Source organism: Temnothorax longispinosus, chromosome 2 (assembly GCF_030848805.1).
Source record: "Temnothorax longispinosus isolate EJ_2023e chromosome 2, Tlon_JGU_v1, whole genome shotgun sequence".
Lineage (NCBI taxonomy): Eukaryota > Metazoa > Arthropoda > Insecta > Hymenoptera > Formicidae > Temnothorax > Temnothorax longispinosus.
In genome coordinates this window covers 12,014,553-12,029,534 of record NC_092359.1, presented here as the reverse complement: position 1 = coordinate 12,029,534, position 14,982 = coordinate 12,014,553, and the positions used below count along the sequence as shown (strand labels likewise).

General features: G+C 34.3%; 1 long non-coding RNA gene across 2 annotated transcripts in view; it reads left to right on the top strand.

Annotated features, from left to right (window-relative positions):
* Nucleotides 1-2,019: 2,019 nt before the first annotated feature.
* Nucleotides 2,020-14,982, top strand: part of LOC139808430 (uncharacterized) — a 74,405-nt gene continuing 61,442 nt past the window's right edge. The window contains exons 1-5 of one of the 2 annotated variants that reach the window (XR_011730863.1): nt 2,020-2,303; nt 2,416-2,514; nt 2,926-2,967; nt 7,244-7,414; nt 13,501-13,646. This is a non-coding gene — a long non-coding RNA (uncharacterized lncRNA). Of the gene's footprint in view, nt 2,515-2,925; nt 2,968-7,243; nt 7,415-13,500; nt 13,647-14,982 lie in introns of both variants that reach the window. The other variant, XR_011730864.1, reaches the window with a different exon arrangement.

The following is a 14,982-nucleotide window of genomic DNA, read 5'->3' as shown; positions in this document are numbered from 1 at the left end:
ATCAAAAACACCAAAAAATTAAAAATATTACTTATTTGGGCACATACGCAGCTGTCACCTGACGACAATATTTGCTTAAAACAAAAATTCTGCAGTTTATACATACATAATTTTTATCATCTGCCCTTGGGAAAACATGTAGGAATAATATTGTGCAAGTAGAAGTAAGATTCAATGCGTACAAAAAAAGATCCATCAAAAAATTATTTTAGTAATGCAAATACGGATGCAAATGACAAGAAGAGCAACAGTAAGGTAAACGTACCAGTGGCCGCACACTTAAGCCACAATTCAGATTGTGATACAAATTTAGTCCATTTAGACGCATGCTTGGTACAAATGACTTGAACCATCTTGAAGCTTAGGGTTTCTAGTTTCTAAAACACATGCAATGTTTATTTTAATATTCAGTCATTTATTATTTATGCCGCGAAAATGATAAAAAGCTCAAATGTACCAGTGTCCGCACAGCCTTTACTCGGTATGTCCCACCCAGTGTCCGCACAATACGATATTTAGGCTGCGGTCCACTTGATGCTACAAATGCTTCGAAGCATTCCTCTTCTCCTTTCTTTCAATGAAGAAAGAAGGAGAAGAAAAACGCTTCAAAGCATTTGTGGCGTCAAGTGGACCGCAGCCTTAAACCAAAATATATTCAGCCTTGCTTAGAGCTGCAAAGCTGCTTAGGAACGGTTATCCCAAATTTTAACCAAATTAATCAACGAATCTCATTAAACTTATGCTCGTTTTAATCAGTAAGATCAGCCGCAAGCTGGTACAGAGCCGGATTTTCCATTTTGGCTCTTAAAAAATTTATAATAAATAAAATACGGACTCGCAGCTAAGCAACCTGACAGAGGTCGGTAGTGTTACTCCTGTCGACCCTTAAGTAGTGTCGCGAGTCGTTCCGCATTATCTTTAGAAACGTCGATACAGGTCACGATCAAGTACATACAAAGTCGGAAAGTCAATCCAAACTCGGGTAAGTGTAATTGTGTGTGTATAAGTCTATTGCCTGTGTTAAGCGGGGAGCACACACTTCTGCATAACGCATAATGCGTAAGCATAAGAAAATTGATTGGTCTATTTTCTTATGCACATGTGTATGGACCAATCAATTTTCTTATGCTTACGCATTATGCGTTGTGCAGAAGTGTGTGCTCCCCGTTTTACTGTTTATTCTGCATTTATACATGATTTCTTATTTCTATTCCCTGTTCCTATTGCCTGTTGCCTAGCATTGCGGAAGGGGTTTATCGTCGTTGGACGTGTCTTTGTAAGCGAATCTTGTGCGAGCACATGAAGGAAGCGGCGTCGCGTCGGACGAATTGTAGTTTCGCGAAATCGCATGTCTCTCGCGTTCACGGTCTTACATACAGGTCTGGAAACTTGTAGGGTGGGGAGTGACTCAGATAGTGAGGCAAAATGGCGAACCTAGGGGTGAGCCAATCAAATTAGGCCGCGTTCCGATGCATGTCAAAGCGCGCGCGTGTGCGTGTGCGTGTGCATATAGATATATATACATACATATATACATATACATATATACATATATACATATATACATATATACATATATATACATATATACATACATACATACATACATACATACATACATACATATTATATATATACATATATAATATGTATGTATGTATATATGTATATATGTATGTATGTATAATTGTATATATATATATATTATATACCTTTGTACATTGATATATACATATAATACCTTTGATATATAATTTTATATAATTGTATATAATTCTATATAATTAATATATAACCTTATGCAAATGCGAAAATGCAATCGACAAAACTGTTTAAATAATTCACACTTACATCAATGAGAATTTTTCCATCTGGACCACGCTTCTCTAATTTTCGCACGATGCACGTTGGCTCAAAATGACGCTCACACACATGTTGCGACGATTTCAATACTGCAATGCCGGGAATTGCAGATTCCCATTTTTTACGCAATTTTTCGTCCTGAGGCACTTTAAAAACGGAACATTTTTCTGTATTGTCCTTAAATTTCTTCCAGCAATTCGGCACAATGCACGCTTTTGGCATTGTATTTACAATTTATGTTAACTTTCACTCATACAAGTTTCAAAGATTTTCACTGATTTCGAATTTTGACACACGATCACCACCATTTGAACATGGTCACGGTCGGCTCAGTTTCCCGTCCGTCCGATAGGTTTGCTCCAATACTGGGGTCTAGTGGGTCTACGTGCCTCACTAACGGTGACACCCCCCACCACTTAAAAACACAGGAGTTTCCATATGTAAGACCGTGCTCGCGTTATTCTTATTCCGTCTCGATACAATAAAGCTGCGCGTGTAGTCGTGATCGTGAGTGCCGTACACATAAAGTATCAAGTGATTCTTATATTCCAGCAATTGGTACGCGAGTGGCAGCGAAGACAACGGCGAGGGCTGAGGAGGAGGCGGCCCGGGGGGGCATCAGGCCATCAGGCGCCGGCGGAACAACCATAGGTAAGTAATTTATTATTGTTAATTGCGGAACAATAATCCTCTGCAACGATTATACTGCCCATTCTGTATGATATTTTGCATTAACTTTTGTGAGACAAATTAAATATTTGATGATATTTAAATATTGATATTTAAAATATTTAATAAAATATTTGCGACATTAATGTATTTGTAACAGTTTTAAAACTCATAGTTTTTTAGATTATTTATGAAAGAAAATTCGGTTTCTATATTTATCAAATTTTGTAAGAATTATATTTATATTTTATAAGATATATATTTGAAAGAGAATTTTTATAAATACAATTAATTTTATTTTTTTATAAAATATCTGTTTAACGATCAAATAAAATTTTGAAATGTTTATTGTCTTGAGCACTATTTTAATTTGTACAAATTCGTATGTTACAGATGAATATGCAGTTTTGACTTCGCTGTTGCGCATCAGTGTTGGTGAGTCTGAATCTCGATGTAAATATCGGGCCGCGAGGCTGACCTCTATGTGCCTGCCGTCAGTCTCGTGGCACGTATTCGATCCGGGGTTGTCGATTACGCCGCCCCGCGTGGTTGATCACGCGTCGATGCCGCCTCACGCACAGGTGCGAGCATGCCGGCGTTGTCGAGAATCGGAGCACGGCGCAACTGCGGACACGCGCAGTGTCTTTGTTCGCGATAACTAATGCGCCCCTCTCGCAACGCCGTCAATCATCGTAGGATCTATCAGAGAGCGCCGTGTTCCGGATCTCTCCCCCGTTTCCGTCTCTCGAGAACTCTCCTGGCGGGAGAGAACGGCCTCGTGGCAGACTCGTTTCGCACGTCTTCAAATCAAGTGATTTCAGAAAAACGGCAAATATTGCGTACGTTTGCTAAGTGACCTCTTAAGCTCCGAATATGAACAGTAGACGGAAAATATTGGCCACAATAGGAGCATTCATAATGTGGTGGTTCAATTATTTTAGTGAACAAGTTTCGTATGGAGGAATTTTCGTATAGAGGTATATAATTTTTTATTAGTTTTTTGTTACCTTCTGCAAATCTCGAGGATTTGTAGGTCTTCGGCTGTCAGAGTGCGACCTTCTTTGCAATTATGGGGTGTATTAGAGTTCTGCTGGGGACGGGGTTCTGCAGCATATCTATTAAAGATTTGTAATTCATCACCCGAAAGAGTCCGACCTTCTATCCAATTAGGGGGTGAAGATTCTGCATCATATCCATGCTCGATACACATTGGGAAGACTACTGTGTTTCCATTTTTTACGTAGTTGCTATTCACATATTTCATTCATAACTGTTCTAAGAAAGAATTTTCACCAATTTAATTAATTTTATTTCTATCTATTAATGATATTAATTTAATTTATTTATATTTATAAAATAAAAATTTTCTAAAATGTAGTTTTATAAAAAATATATACGCATTTTATATCCAATATACATAAAAATTACTTCACGTCAAATATTAATGTTATTTTTTACAAGTTTTTTATTTTATCAGTTATAATTTTTTGAAGCACTATTGTTTCGTGCTCGGTCGGAGATTGGGAAAGAATTTCTATGATTTTAATGTGGTAGTATTAACATAAGAAAATTCAAAGACGAATAACCCTTACGAAAAAATACTAATCGAGTGTAAACGTTTAAATGTAGGTGTTTCATGAAGGTTACACTCAATTTGATAGTCATTTCGGTCCGTCAACGTAAATAAAAATAATGTATTTACTGATTTTACTTGTATTACTACGCGTTTTCCATCAATAGCACCTATGCAGTGAGGAAGATTCCATTTTTCATTAAATTCATTCGCTATACGCAACCAGTCTTTTCCACTCAAAGTAGATGGAAGAACTTCCTTACGTTGTGTCCTTTTTTCCATTTCTTTGCTCTATTTGACACACATAATATATATACAATATATACATTAATGTAGATTGTGCCTCACTGCGTTGCACGTTACTATTTTTTACAATAACAGTGAATGATTTATAAATATTTTATAGTATTAAAAAATGCATATAAAAGATAATCAGTTTCTTCGTGTGACTTGAATTCTTATTATCTTACGGAAAAATGTCGTTGTTTTTAAAAAGAAAAAAAAATGATCCAAAGATCCAAATTTTCAAACATCTTCTGAGAGATGAATTAAACAATGAATGTTATACAAAGAATTAGAGATTATTTGGTAAATTTTTACAATTAGGGCCCCACCGAGAAATCAATTGAAAAGAGGTAAATTCTATGTATTTTTGCCCCCTGAATCCAAAACTGTTGATATTTGGTGCGGTTGCTTGTATTTTTTAAGATAAACTTGGATATTTGGTTTTTTTATTTATCAAATACGGATTAATTATTACTCATTGTCGGTTATTTTTTTTTTACATACGAAGTACACGCGTACACACGAAGCGAGACCGCATTTTCGTATCATAACACGTGTGTATGCCCTGCTTTATAGAAGTTGTGATTTTCGTTAAAGCAGGGCACACACACACACGTGTGTATGTCCTGCTTTATAGAAGTTGTGATTTTCGTTAAAGCAGGGCACACACATTATGATTTTTGTGAGAACACGAGAATTATGTTTACTGTGCAAGGTATGGTCTACCCCATAAAGTCAATAACTTTTGAAAATAATGATTTTATGTCAATATTTATCACAATATCTTAGTGAATACAAGCGACCCTCAAATATTATCAACAGTTTTAGATTCGGGGGACAAAAATACATAGAATTTACCTCTTTTTAATTGATTTTTCGTTGAGGCCCTAATTGTAAAAATTTACTATATTGATATCTAATTCTTATCAATTTTATAATATTTCCTTATATATACCAGTCACTGTTTACTTTGAATAGTGCACTAAGAGAAACAATCACTTAATTCTGCAAAATATATATTTTAAATAAACGGACTTTTTTATTCAGATTTGTTCATTAAAAACGGAGAAATTATTTTGTTAATTGAATTATTTTTCATCAGCCATAAGAAGTTCTAATTCTGAATTTATTCTTTTTCTTCTGTGTGTAATGTGCTGCTTTACGTGGATTATTAATTAACTAAATAAATCAAGAAATATCTGACCCTGATTACTGAATAATGCCTAATTGAAAAATGTTTAGGTCTGATTACTGATTGATCAAGTAACTAAAAAATTTTCAATTTTGATTGATAAATAAAGTAATTAAAACTTTTTTTGTTTTAATTATTGATTAATCAAGTAATTAAAAAATTTCTTACTTTGATTATTGATTAATCAAGTAATTAAAAAATTTTTTACTTTAATTATTGATTAATCAAGGAATTAAAAATTTTCGATTTTAATTACTGCAGATTATCCAAGTAATTGTTAATCAAAGCTGAAAATATTACTGAAAATATCGACGATGCCGAACTCTCTCTGCGGATGATCTATTCCGCGTGACTCTAACGCGTATCTGACGTATGTATACGCCGTGACCGAAAGTAACGCATATCTTACATAATTTTCTAAATAGTATTAGATGGTACGTTTTCATCGTCTTGGAAAAGGCAGTTTATTCCCCTTTATAAAATTTTCATAAAGTATTGTCTCATGCTCTCTAAATTTCTTCGAGTGAGATTTAACTTAAAAGGAGTTAAAATTCACTCGGGTCGATAGTCAAAATACTGTCGCGCGAAATGGAGTGACATTGCACTTTTCATAAGGGTGAATATTTGACTTTAACCGTAAAGTGATTGTTTCACTCGATCAGAGTGAATTTTTCACCTTTTCTTAAGGTGAAACTTTCACTCTATTGTTACGAGTGAACAATCACTTTACAGTTGGAGTCAAATATTCATCCTTAGGGCCGGTTTTACTGGTTAATTTAATCGGTCGCTTTCAATGAAATTGACCAATCGCATTTGTTAATTTTGCTTTAACGACAAATGCGATTGATTAAGGGGGTATGACACCTTTGAGCATGAAATTTAACCTCTTTTTCACGATTTTTTTTAACATATAAGGAATAGAGCAATCGAAAATCGGCTTTAAGGGGTCTTTTTATTATACATTGAAGATGTAAAAAAAAATTTTTTTGTATATAAAATTATTCGTATATAAAATATACACCGTGTCAAAAGAGGCCGTGTGCGTCACGGGGGTCCAGCTGGTGTACACGATTTCGGCTGACTGGTATGACCTAGAACAGAAATCCAAAGAAATTCTTAATCTGTGATAGATTGGCTATGGAAGTACGTAGGATTTTTGAAAAATATTGATTTTTGCGAAATTGACACTAATTTGAACAAAAGTGTCCAAATTTACACTGAAAAATCGTGTATAAAATTGGTTCCCAAAAAAAAACTAACAATCCAATTTAAAAAATCCTACGTACTTCCATAGCCAATCTATCACAGATTAAGAATTTTTTTGGATTTCTGTTCTAGGTCATGCCAGTCAGCCGAAATCATGTACACCAGCTGGATCCCCGTGACGCACACGGCCTCTTTTGACATCGGTGTATTTTATAATATACAAAAAAAATTTTTTTTACATCTTCAATGTATAATAAAAAGACCCCTTAAAGCCGATTTTCGATTGCTCTATTTCTTATAAATGTATGCGTTTTGTATAACACTGTATTTTAGATATTTTTTATGGCTTTACAAACATTTTTATAATCAATATACTTAAGAAATTTGTATTGTTGTAGACATGTTCTTTAGATATTAAAATTGGAATAAAATTACAATTATCTTTTGTGTTGCAGTGGAGCTGCTGGTATCAGTGCAGCAAGTACTGTAGTTGTCAGCTGGATTTTCGCTCGTGAACGTTGCCACGTCGTGAGTAAGTGCGCCGACGGAGATGCGACATCGGAGGAGGATCACGGAGAGGAGGAGGAGGCCTGGGAGCTATCAGGTGACGGCAAAGCAACCGTGGAGTGAGTACTTAATTGTTATTCGTTTATTATTTTGCTGTTCTGTGGTGGATTCTTCCTCGTTTACTGAATCCTTGTTTAACACATTTTCGTTATTTTTTTTTTTGAACTTGCAGCTGAAAATTATCAAAAATATATTTTAAAAGAAATACCTATAGATTTCTCTAAACATTTTTACGTAAAATGGTGATATTTAATTATTTAAAGTATAAAAACTATTAAATTAAATATATAAATGTGTAAAACTTAAATTAAATGTATATAATTATTATTATAAATAATTTGGAAACTTGAGTTTGTCAATTATATTTTTAATATCCCTTCGTGTAAAGAAATTTTAAACATATTAATTGGATTTTAAATATTTTATTCAACTATAATATATTCAATGTTAATAGTTGTTAAGGATCGAACATATAGCAATCTCGATGTAAGCATCGGGCCGCGAGGCTGACCGCTACGTGCCTGCCGTCAGTCTCGTGGCACGTATTCGATTCGGGGTTGTCGATCACGCCGCCCCGCGTGGTTGATTACGCGTCGATGCCGCCGCCTCACGCACAGGTGCGAGCATGCCGGCGAGAATCGGAGCACGGCGCAACTCCGGACACGCGCAGTGTCTTTGTTCGCGATAACACTGATAACAGCGCCCCTCGCGCAACGCCGTCAATCATTAGATCAATCAGAGAGCGCCGCGTTCTGGATCTCTCCCCCGTTTCCGTCTCTCGAGAACTCTTCTGGCGGAAGAGAACGGCCTCGTGGTAGACTCGTTTCGCACGTCTCCAAATCAAGTGATTTCGGCAAAACGGCAAATATTCTGTGTGCGTGGTTTCTCAACCGATTCATGCGCGGCATTGCCGCCCAATAAATTGTTAAAAGTGCGTGATTGTCAAAAAACCCGAGACGTTCTTTAACACGTGCCCTTCCGCTCAACCGGGAGAAGCACGACTCCATACTCCGAGTCGCCAAGAGCGGTCAACTGCTATTTTCGAGGGTGGGTGACCTTCCTGCTCACCAGGTGAGCTCGCCTCCGATCACTATCATCGCGTCGCGTTCGCGATCGTCGTCTGCCTCGTGGACAAAATCTCCGTCGCAAGGGCATCAAGTCGATGTTCTTGCAAGATTTCCGTATCGCGTTTGCGGCAGACAACAGATGAATCAAGATTTTCGATCGATTTGAATTTTGACAGTACGTGAAACGGTCGTTCGACATCGACCCCCGATGCAATTCATTACTGGCCACGGAAGTCGTTCTCTTATTATGTCGAGACTCTGGCATTCGTCGATTCTTAGTATGTATATACAGATGGTCTATTTTTGACACAAATGAAATATTACTATGTAGTAATATTACTAGGCGCATCTGTATTTAAATCATGGTCATGAAAATTAGAAAACTGTTTCTTAATTTAAATATGCTTAAAGATCAAAATTCCTTTACAGATATATAAATTTTCAAATAGTTGAGCATAGTAATATTACAGCTCGATATTTTTATTTTTGAAATACCACTCCTTTAATTTTCAACTTTGTATTTAAAATTGTATGTACGGTGTCTGCATAAAAACTTCCTATATTTTTATATATTTTTTAATGCAGATTTTTTTAACAGTGATATTATGGTTATAATTTCTGATGTTGTAGATGCGATTGATATGATCTTTTCTTAACTTTACTAAATGACAAAATAGAGTTTATAGGTACTAATTTTGGTAAAAACAAGCAATTTCTTTCTTGTAAGTACTGTAATGTTTTATATTCTGAGTTAAAAGGTTCAAAGCCATTCTTTATAATATTTAAAAAAATATTCAAATTTGTAACATTTTTAAATTTTATAGATAAAATATCAACACACAGAAATGTAATTTATACCTATATCTGTTATATATTCATGAATAACTTTTCTATTTAAATTTCCACTAGTATACAATTTTGTTATAAAACGAACACAATATTCGGAAACTATTTTTTTTTAATGTTCAATATTAATTTCACCTGTATCATTAATCATATCTAATAATAAATTTGTAGTATGAAAAAATTTAAAAGTCTTCGACATTACATTTTGGTATATTTTGAGAGACTAATGTTTCATTTTGTTTTACAGAAGCATTCTGTAGAGATAATGTTTTAATATGTATATTTAACACATGTTTTCGTAAATAATAAATGTTATTAAATATATCTATGCAGTCCTTGAAATTACATTTAATTGTAGAATTTATAAGCAACTTGTGTCTTACTTTTATATGTAACATTAAGGTATCCATGGATAAAAATGTTTGTTCGCAGAAAAAACAAAATCATTGTACAAAATTATAGACTGGCATAGAACCAGCAAACATGTAACTTATAAAATAAATGTTTAGTGTGAAAGAACTTAATTAAATTAAAGTTGTAGAAAGGAACAATTAATTATTAGTTAATAAATAATTATCAAGTTTTTGTCATTGTAATTGTAGAACAAAAGAATCTTATTATAATTTAAAAAAATGTTATTTTTTTATGATAATGACTATTTAAAAATGTTTTACACAGTAATACTTTCAGAATTAACACTTTTTTCAAAGGACTTAGATACTTTACTTATTGTTAGTACATATTTTATATTAGGAATTATAGAATCGCATTTTGTAGTAAAATTATAAATTCCTTTCTGGATTAGGATCCAAAGGTGTTCACTCATAGGATAGTTTACTTGAAAAACATGAAATGTTTTAAAACATATATTGATTGCCTCTAAAGTACTATTTGTCTTGTACAAAATATCATCTACTTGAACGTAAGTTTCTTTAATTTCATAAGGGGACCCAAGAATAATTATATACGATTGCAACGTAATTTTTAGCATCAGCATGTTTTCTTGCTTCTTGTTTGATTAGAGTCATATTTCCAGGAATCTAAAAATACAGAATAAAAAATATTATAAAAGTAAAATAATTTGTATGACATAGAATTTCAACAGTTGCGTTAGTTATAATTTTATAATAAATCTGTTTACATTTTGTGCTCATGGAACAAGGTGATTTCTAAGATTTTGTTGGAATCTCTCAGTGGAAATTCTGTTGTGAGGCGGATCGGTAGCGAGTTCTAGTAATTCAAGAAACAAGAAACGCAGTAATATCAAAATGAATAGAATACAACAACTTATAATTTAATAGATATACAATGATAAAGAGTTTTATTACGACTCAATTCGGTTTTAACATTTTTTTTTTATTAAGCGGTATCCATAATTAATGTAGAGAATCTAAGCCGATTTTTAGTACATTTTGAATTAAAAAAAAACCTAAATTTGAGAAAGTTATAGCTTGCTAAAGTTTTTTTGATGACGGCAACTTCAAAAGGTATGACGTCATTTCTTATATAAGGTATGACGTCACAGCACATTTTCGTGTACTATATTTTTTTTAATTTTGAAGATATTGCAAAAATTCAAAAAGTTTACAAAGAAAGTATGCCATTGCATGATCTATCAGACCGCTTAATAAAAAAAATTTATGTTAAAACCGAATTGGCAAATATAAATACACAAACGTTACGACGTTTCGAACCTTGGTTCGGATCCTTATCGATCAATCTACAAAGCAATTTGGTTTAAGGCCATAATTAAAGTCATATTAAAATGATCTTTAATTATGACCTTAGACCAAATTGCTTTGTAGATTGCTTGATAAGGATCCGAACCAAGGATCGAAACGTCGTAACGTTTGTGTATTTATATATTTGCCAATTGAGTCGTAATAAAACTCATCATTGTTAATTAATATTGGCGCAACACCTTATCATTTTTGGTGAATAGATATGTAGTTATATTTAATATATTAATATGCATTAAATTTGCGAGTATTGTGCTGCTTTTCAGTTTATTATCCGCATATATATTTACAGAGTTTATCGTACGTGGAGTTGATTTTATATATATATATATATATATATATATATATATATATATATATATATGGGACAATTCACTTTTACCCCCCATCTGTCCAAAATTGGTATGGACGGATTTTAATGACTAAGGTCGGAAAATGTTCGTCTTGAAAAGAGCTTTCAAAAGGCGTGTGGCATATATGCGCAATTCAACATGGCGTCATGTTGAATCTGAAATTTTGAATTTATCCCTTTAAGCAGCCATAACTATGACGCCATGTTGAATTGCGCATATATGCCACACGCCTTTCGAAAGCTCTTTTCAAGACGAACATTTTCCGCCTTTAGTCACTAAAATCCGTCCATACCAATTTTGGACAGATGGGGGGTAAGGACAATCCACGTCACTTTTACCCCCCATCTGTCCAAAATTGGTATGGACGGATTTTAATGACTAAGGGCGGAAAATGCATTGAAAAGAGCTTTCGAAAGGCGTGTGGCATATATGCGCAATTCAACATGGCGTCATGTACTTGAATCTGAAATTTTGAATTTATCCCTTTAAGCAGCCATAACTATGACGCCATGTTGAATAGCACCCCGATTTTGCGGAAACGTAGTGAGAGGCGAAGGGACTCACGTTAAAAAAGTACCCCGATAAGGAGTTTAAAACAGTACTGCAACCTCCACGTAGTAAACTCTGGAAACTATAAAAATTAAATAGTATACATATTATAGGCTAATTGCAGACGTACATATGTGCTATTAAAGTCACATCGAACACCCGCAACACGCGGAATGGCACTGCACTGTGCGCCGGAGTGACGCGACGCTTACGATTTTCGTATTTTTGACTATGTTCCACCATTTTAAAAAAATTGAAAAAAATATATGTTATAGTGGACACTTTAAGAGAAATTTTCGTAAAAATTTCAAAGGGGTACCTCGAAAATATCACCCTAAAAAAAATATTTAAAATTTAAATATTTTTTTGTCTTTTTTTTGGCAAAAATTTTGGACATTTTTTTTGTTAATTAGTTTTATTAGTCTACATAACATATATTTTTTTCATCAAGATCGGTCAAGCGGTTTTCGAGAAAAATACATTTCTTTATTTTACTTTCTCCCTGCATAACTTCTAAAAAAATGAATTTTTTAAAATAATATTTGGTGGAAAGTTTTATCATATTGGTACTAACTTGTGACATTAATGTCAGCTCTGTATGATCAAGGGCCGATTTCACATGCTTACTCCGCTAAGCTCTTTGTTAAATAAATGCTTATTAGCTTATTTATCCCCCAAATTGTAGTTGATTTTCAAATTATTTGCAAATGTTCGTTGCCTGCTAGAGAGAATACTTTTAGTTGGAAATACTGTTTGTATACCAATCATTAGTTATTTTTATTATACATCTGTTTTGTTTTGTGTCCATGAAACAAAGTCATTTAAAGGGTCTCTTTCTCAATTTAAATTTTGTTAGACGTTTGCAAGTTTAGTCAGTAGTGAATTTAAGATATAGAAGACAGTGATATCAAAATGCTGTGGACAATTATAGGCTTTTGTGTGCTACTGGTTATAATTATGCTCGTGATGTGTAATTATGTTTTAGACGAGCAGTTTTGTATGTATATATTGTATATACAAGTACTGTTAATAATATGGGCCTTTTGTTCCTTTCGTCCCAATATGTGTCGTCTCACGCGACTCCGAGTATTTAATTAACACGTTGACTGCTAATTCTACGAGTTAACTCGTTGCAATCCATACAGATTAGACTCCAGTTGTTGCGAAATTGAAACTTAGCGTGAACGCGAGGATCGTCCGCGAACTTTCGCGAAGCGCAAACCGAGTTTATTTGCCTTTTTTTGCATCGCGGCCAGTGCCGCGCGATATGCTCATATATGGAAAGGAATGTGGTGACGATAGATCGCTCTATTGGCTCCAAATCGTCTCGCAAACTTTATTGGTCGAATCACTTGTTGTCGAGCGTCTGATCATGCGTTCCGCACCTGCGAACAGTTTGCTTGTTCCGGCCGGGAGACTAGTGAACCCACGGAAGTCATACGAGATGCTTCGTCTCTAGTTAATCGGAGTAATCTCGTTGAGTAATCTCGATTCGTCTCTACTAATTTGATTATTTGCTGGTGATCTATTTTTTTTAATTATTCGTACGATTATTGCGTGTGCTACTTATACGGTTGTTCTTCTGTTATAGAAATCTCGACTGATGAACACCTATAGCTTGCAACAATGCTACACTGACTATCACGACGAGTCGTTTGCACGACGATGAAATCACGTATGGAACGGACGTCCATAGGATTGACGACGCGATCGGTAACAAGACGCTGCTTGCCGGAGGTAAGTGCCGTGACGAGGATCAATGGATCATAATTAAATATCGCGTGAGATTCCGGATACACGCAATTTTAAATGCATCACCGAATTCTGTCAATAAAATCTCGATATCGAATATCGAGCGATTCCAATGCATAATGCTGAATACAGAAATATCAAATTGTTTACTTTTCAATATATTTGATGAAACGCAGTATTCGCATCAACTTACTTATCTTCCAAATTATAGTCGATTTTTAAATTATTTGAAAATGCTCGTTTTATATACCTTTAGTTTGAAACTTTATCCGTGTAACCGTGTAATTCATTATATTCGCATTGAGCATTTGTTTTGTGTCAGAGCAAAGTCATTCGTGTTGACTTGTTACCTTAACGTTTCCAGAATCTCTTCATAATCTCTCTCAGTTCGAACTTGGTTAGACGTCGAGTCACTAGTGGATTAAAATAATTCGAAAGACAGTGAAAATGAAAGCTGTTATTTTGGTGGAATGTGTGCTCGTTTACTTGGTGTCGATATATTTTTTGCCATATATTTTTTCAAATATGATATATATGATTTCGCGCTTCAAAGAATATATATTCGTAACCATGATTTTCGCGACAGTGGAAGTATATTATGAAAGACTTTGTGCTTTGGTGTACCAAGTAATAATTGAATTAAGACACTTAACGAATATGATGAATGTTGGTATAGCTCTTGTTATTTCATTACATCGTAGGTTGAATGATTTGAATGCGTCAAATAATAATTAATATTTCACGCTACTTTCTTTAATGTAATTTCCCGATTAACCCGATAGAATAATTCTCTTTTCCCGGCGATACCCGCTCGTAATCGCCCGACCTTATATAAGGTGCAATGAAAAATTCTTTAACGAGGGAATTGACTTATCAATTGTACCAAGGTTTTAGCATTATTAGTGCACTTATTAAATATATATTAATTAAAAATGATAATTTTAGGAGCCCATCATCAGTCATGTAAGTTTCATTATCAGTACTATCAGTACAGGATGATCAGTACTATTTCTTCGTAATATTTCTGCCGCATTTCCTCTTGTAACATATTGCCCGGTAATTTTAGTATAAATTTAATTTAACATAGTTTTAATGTAAATTTGAAATTGCACGCGTATGAAAAAAATTGTTTTCACAACATCTCCATGGAAAGTTCGACTTTCCATGCCTGTAGAGAGGGGCGAAAGCGGCCAATTTCACGCCAGGGCGGCATAGCGGGCGGAAAGTAACCACTTTCCTCCCTAGGGAGAAAAGTGCTCACTTTCCGCCCTGTTTAGCGGGTGGAAAATGAGCACTTTCCTCCCTAGGGCGGAAAGTAACC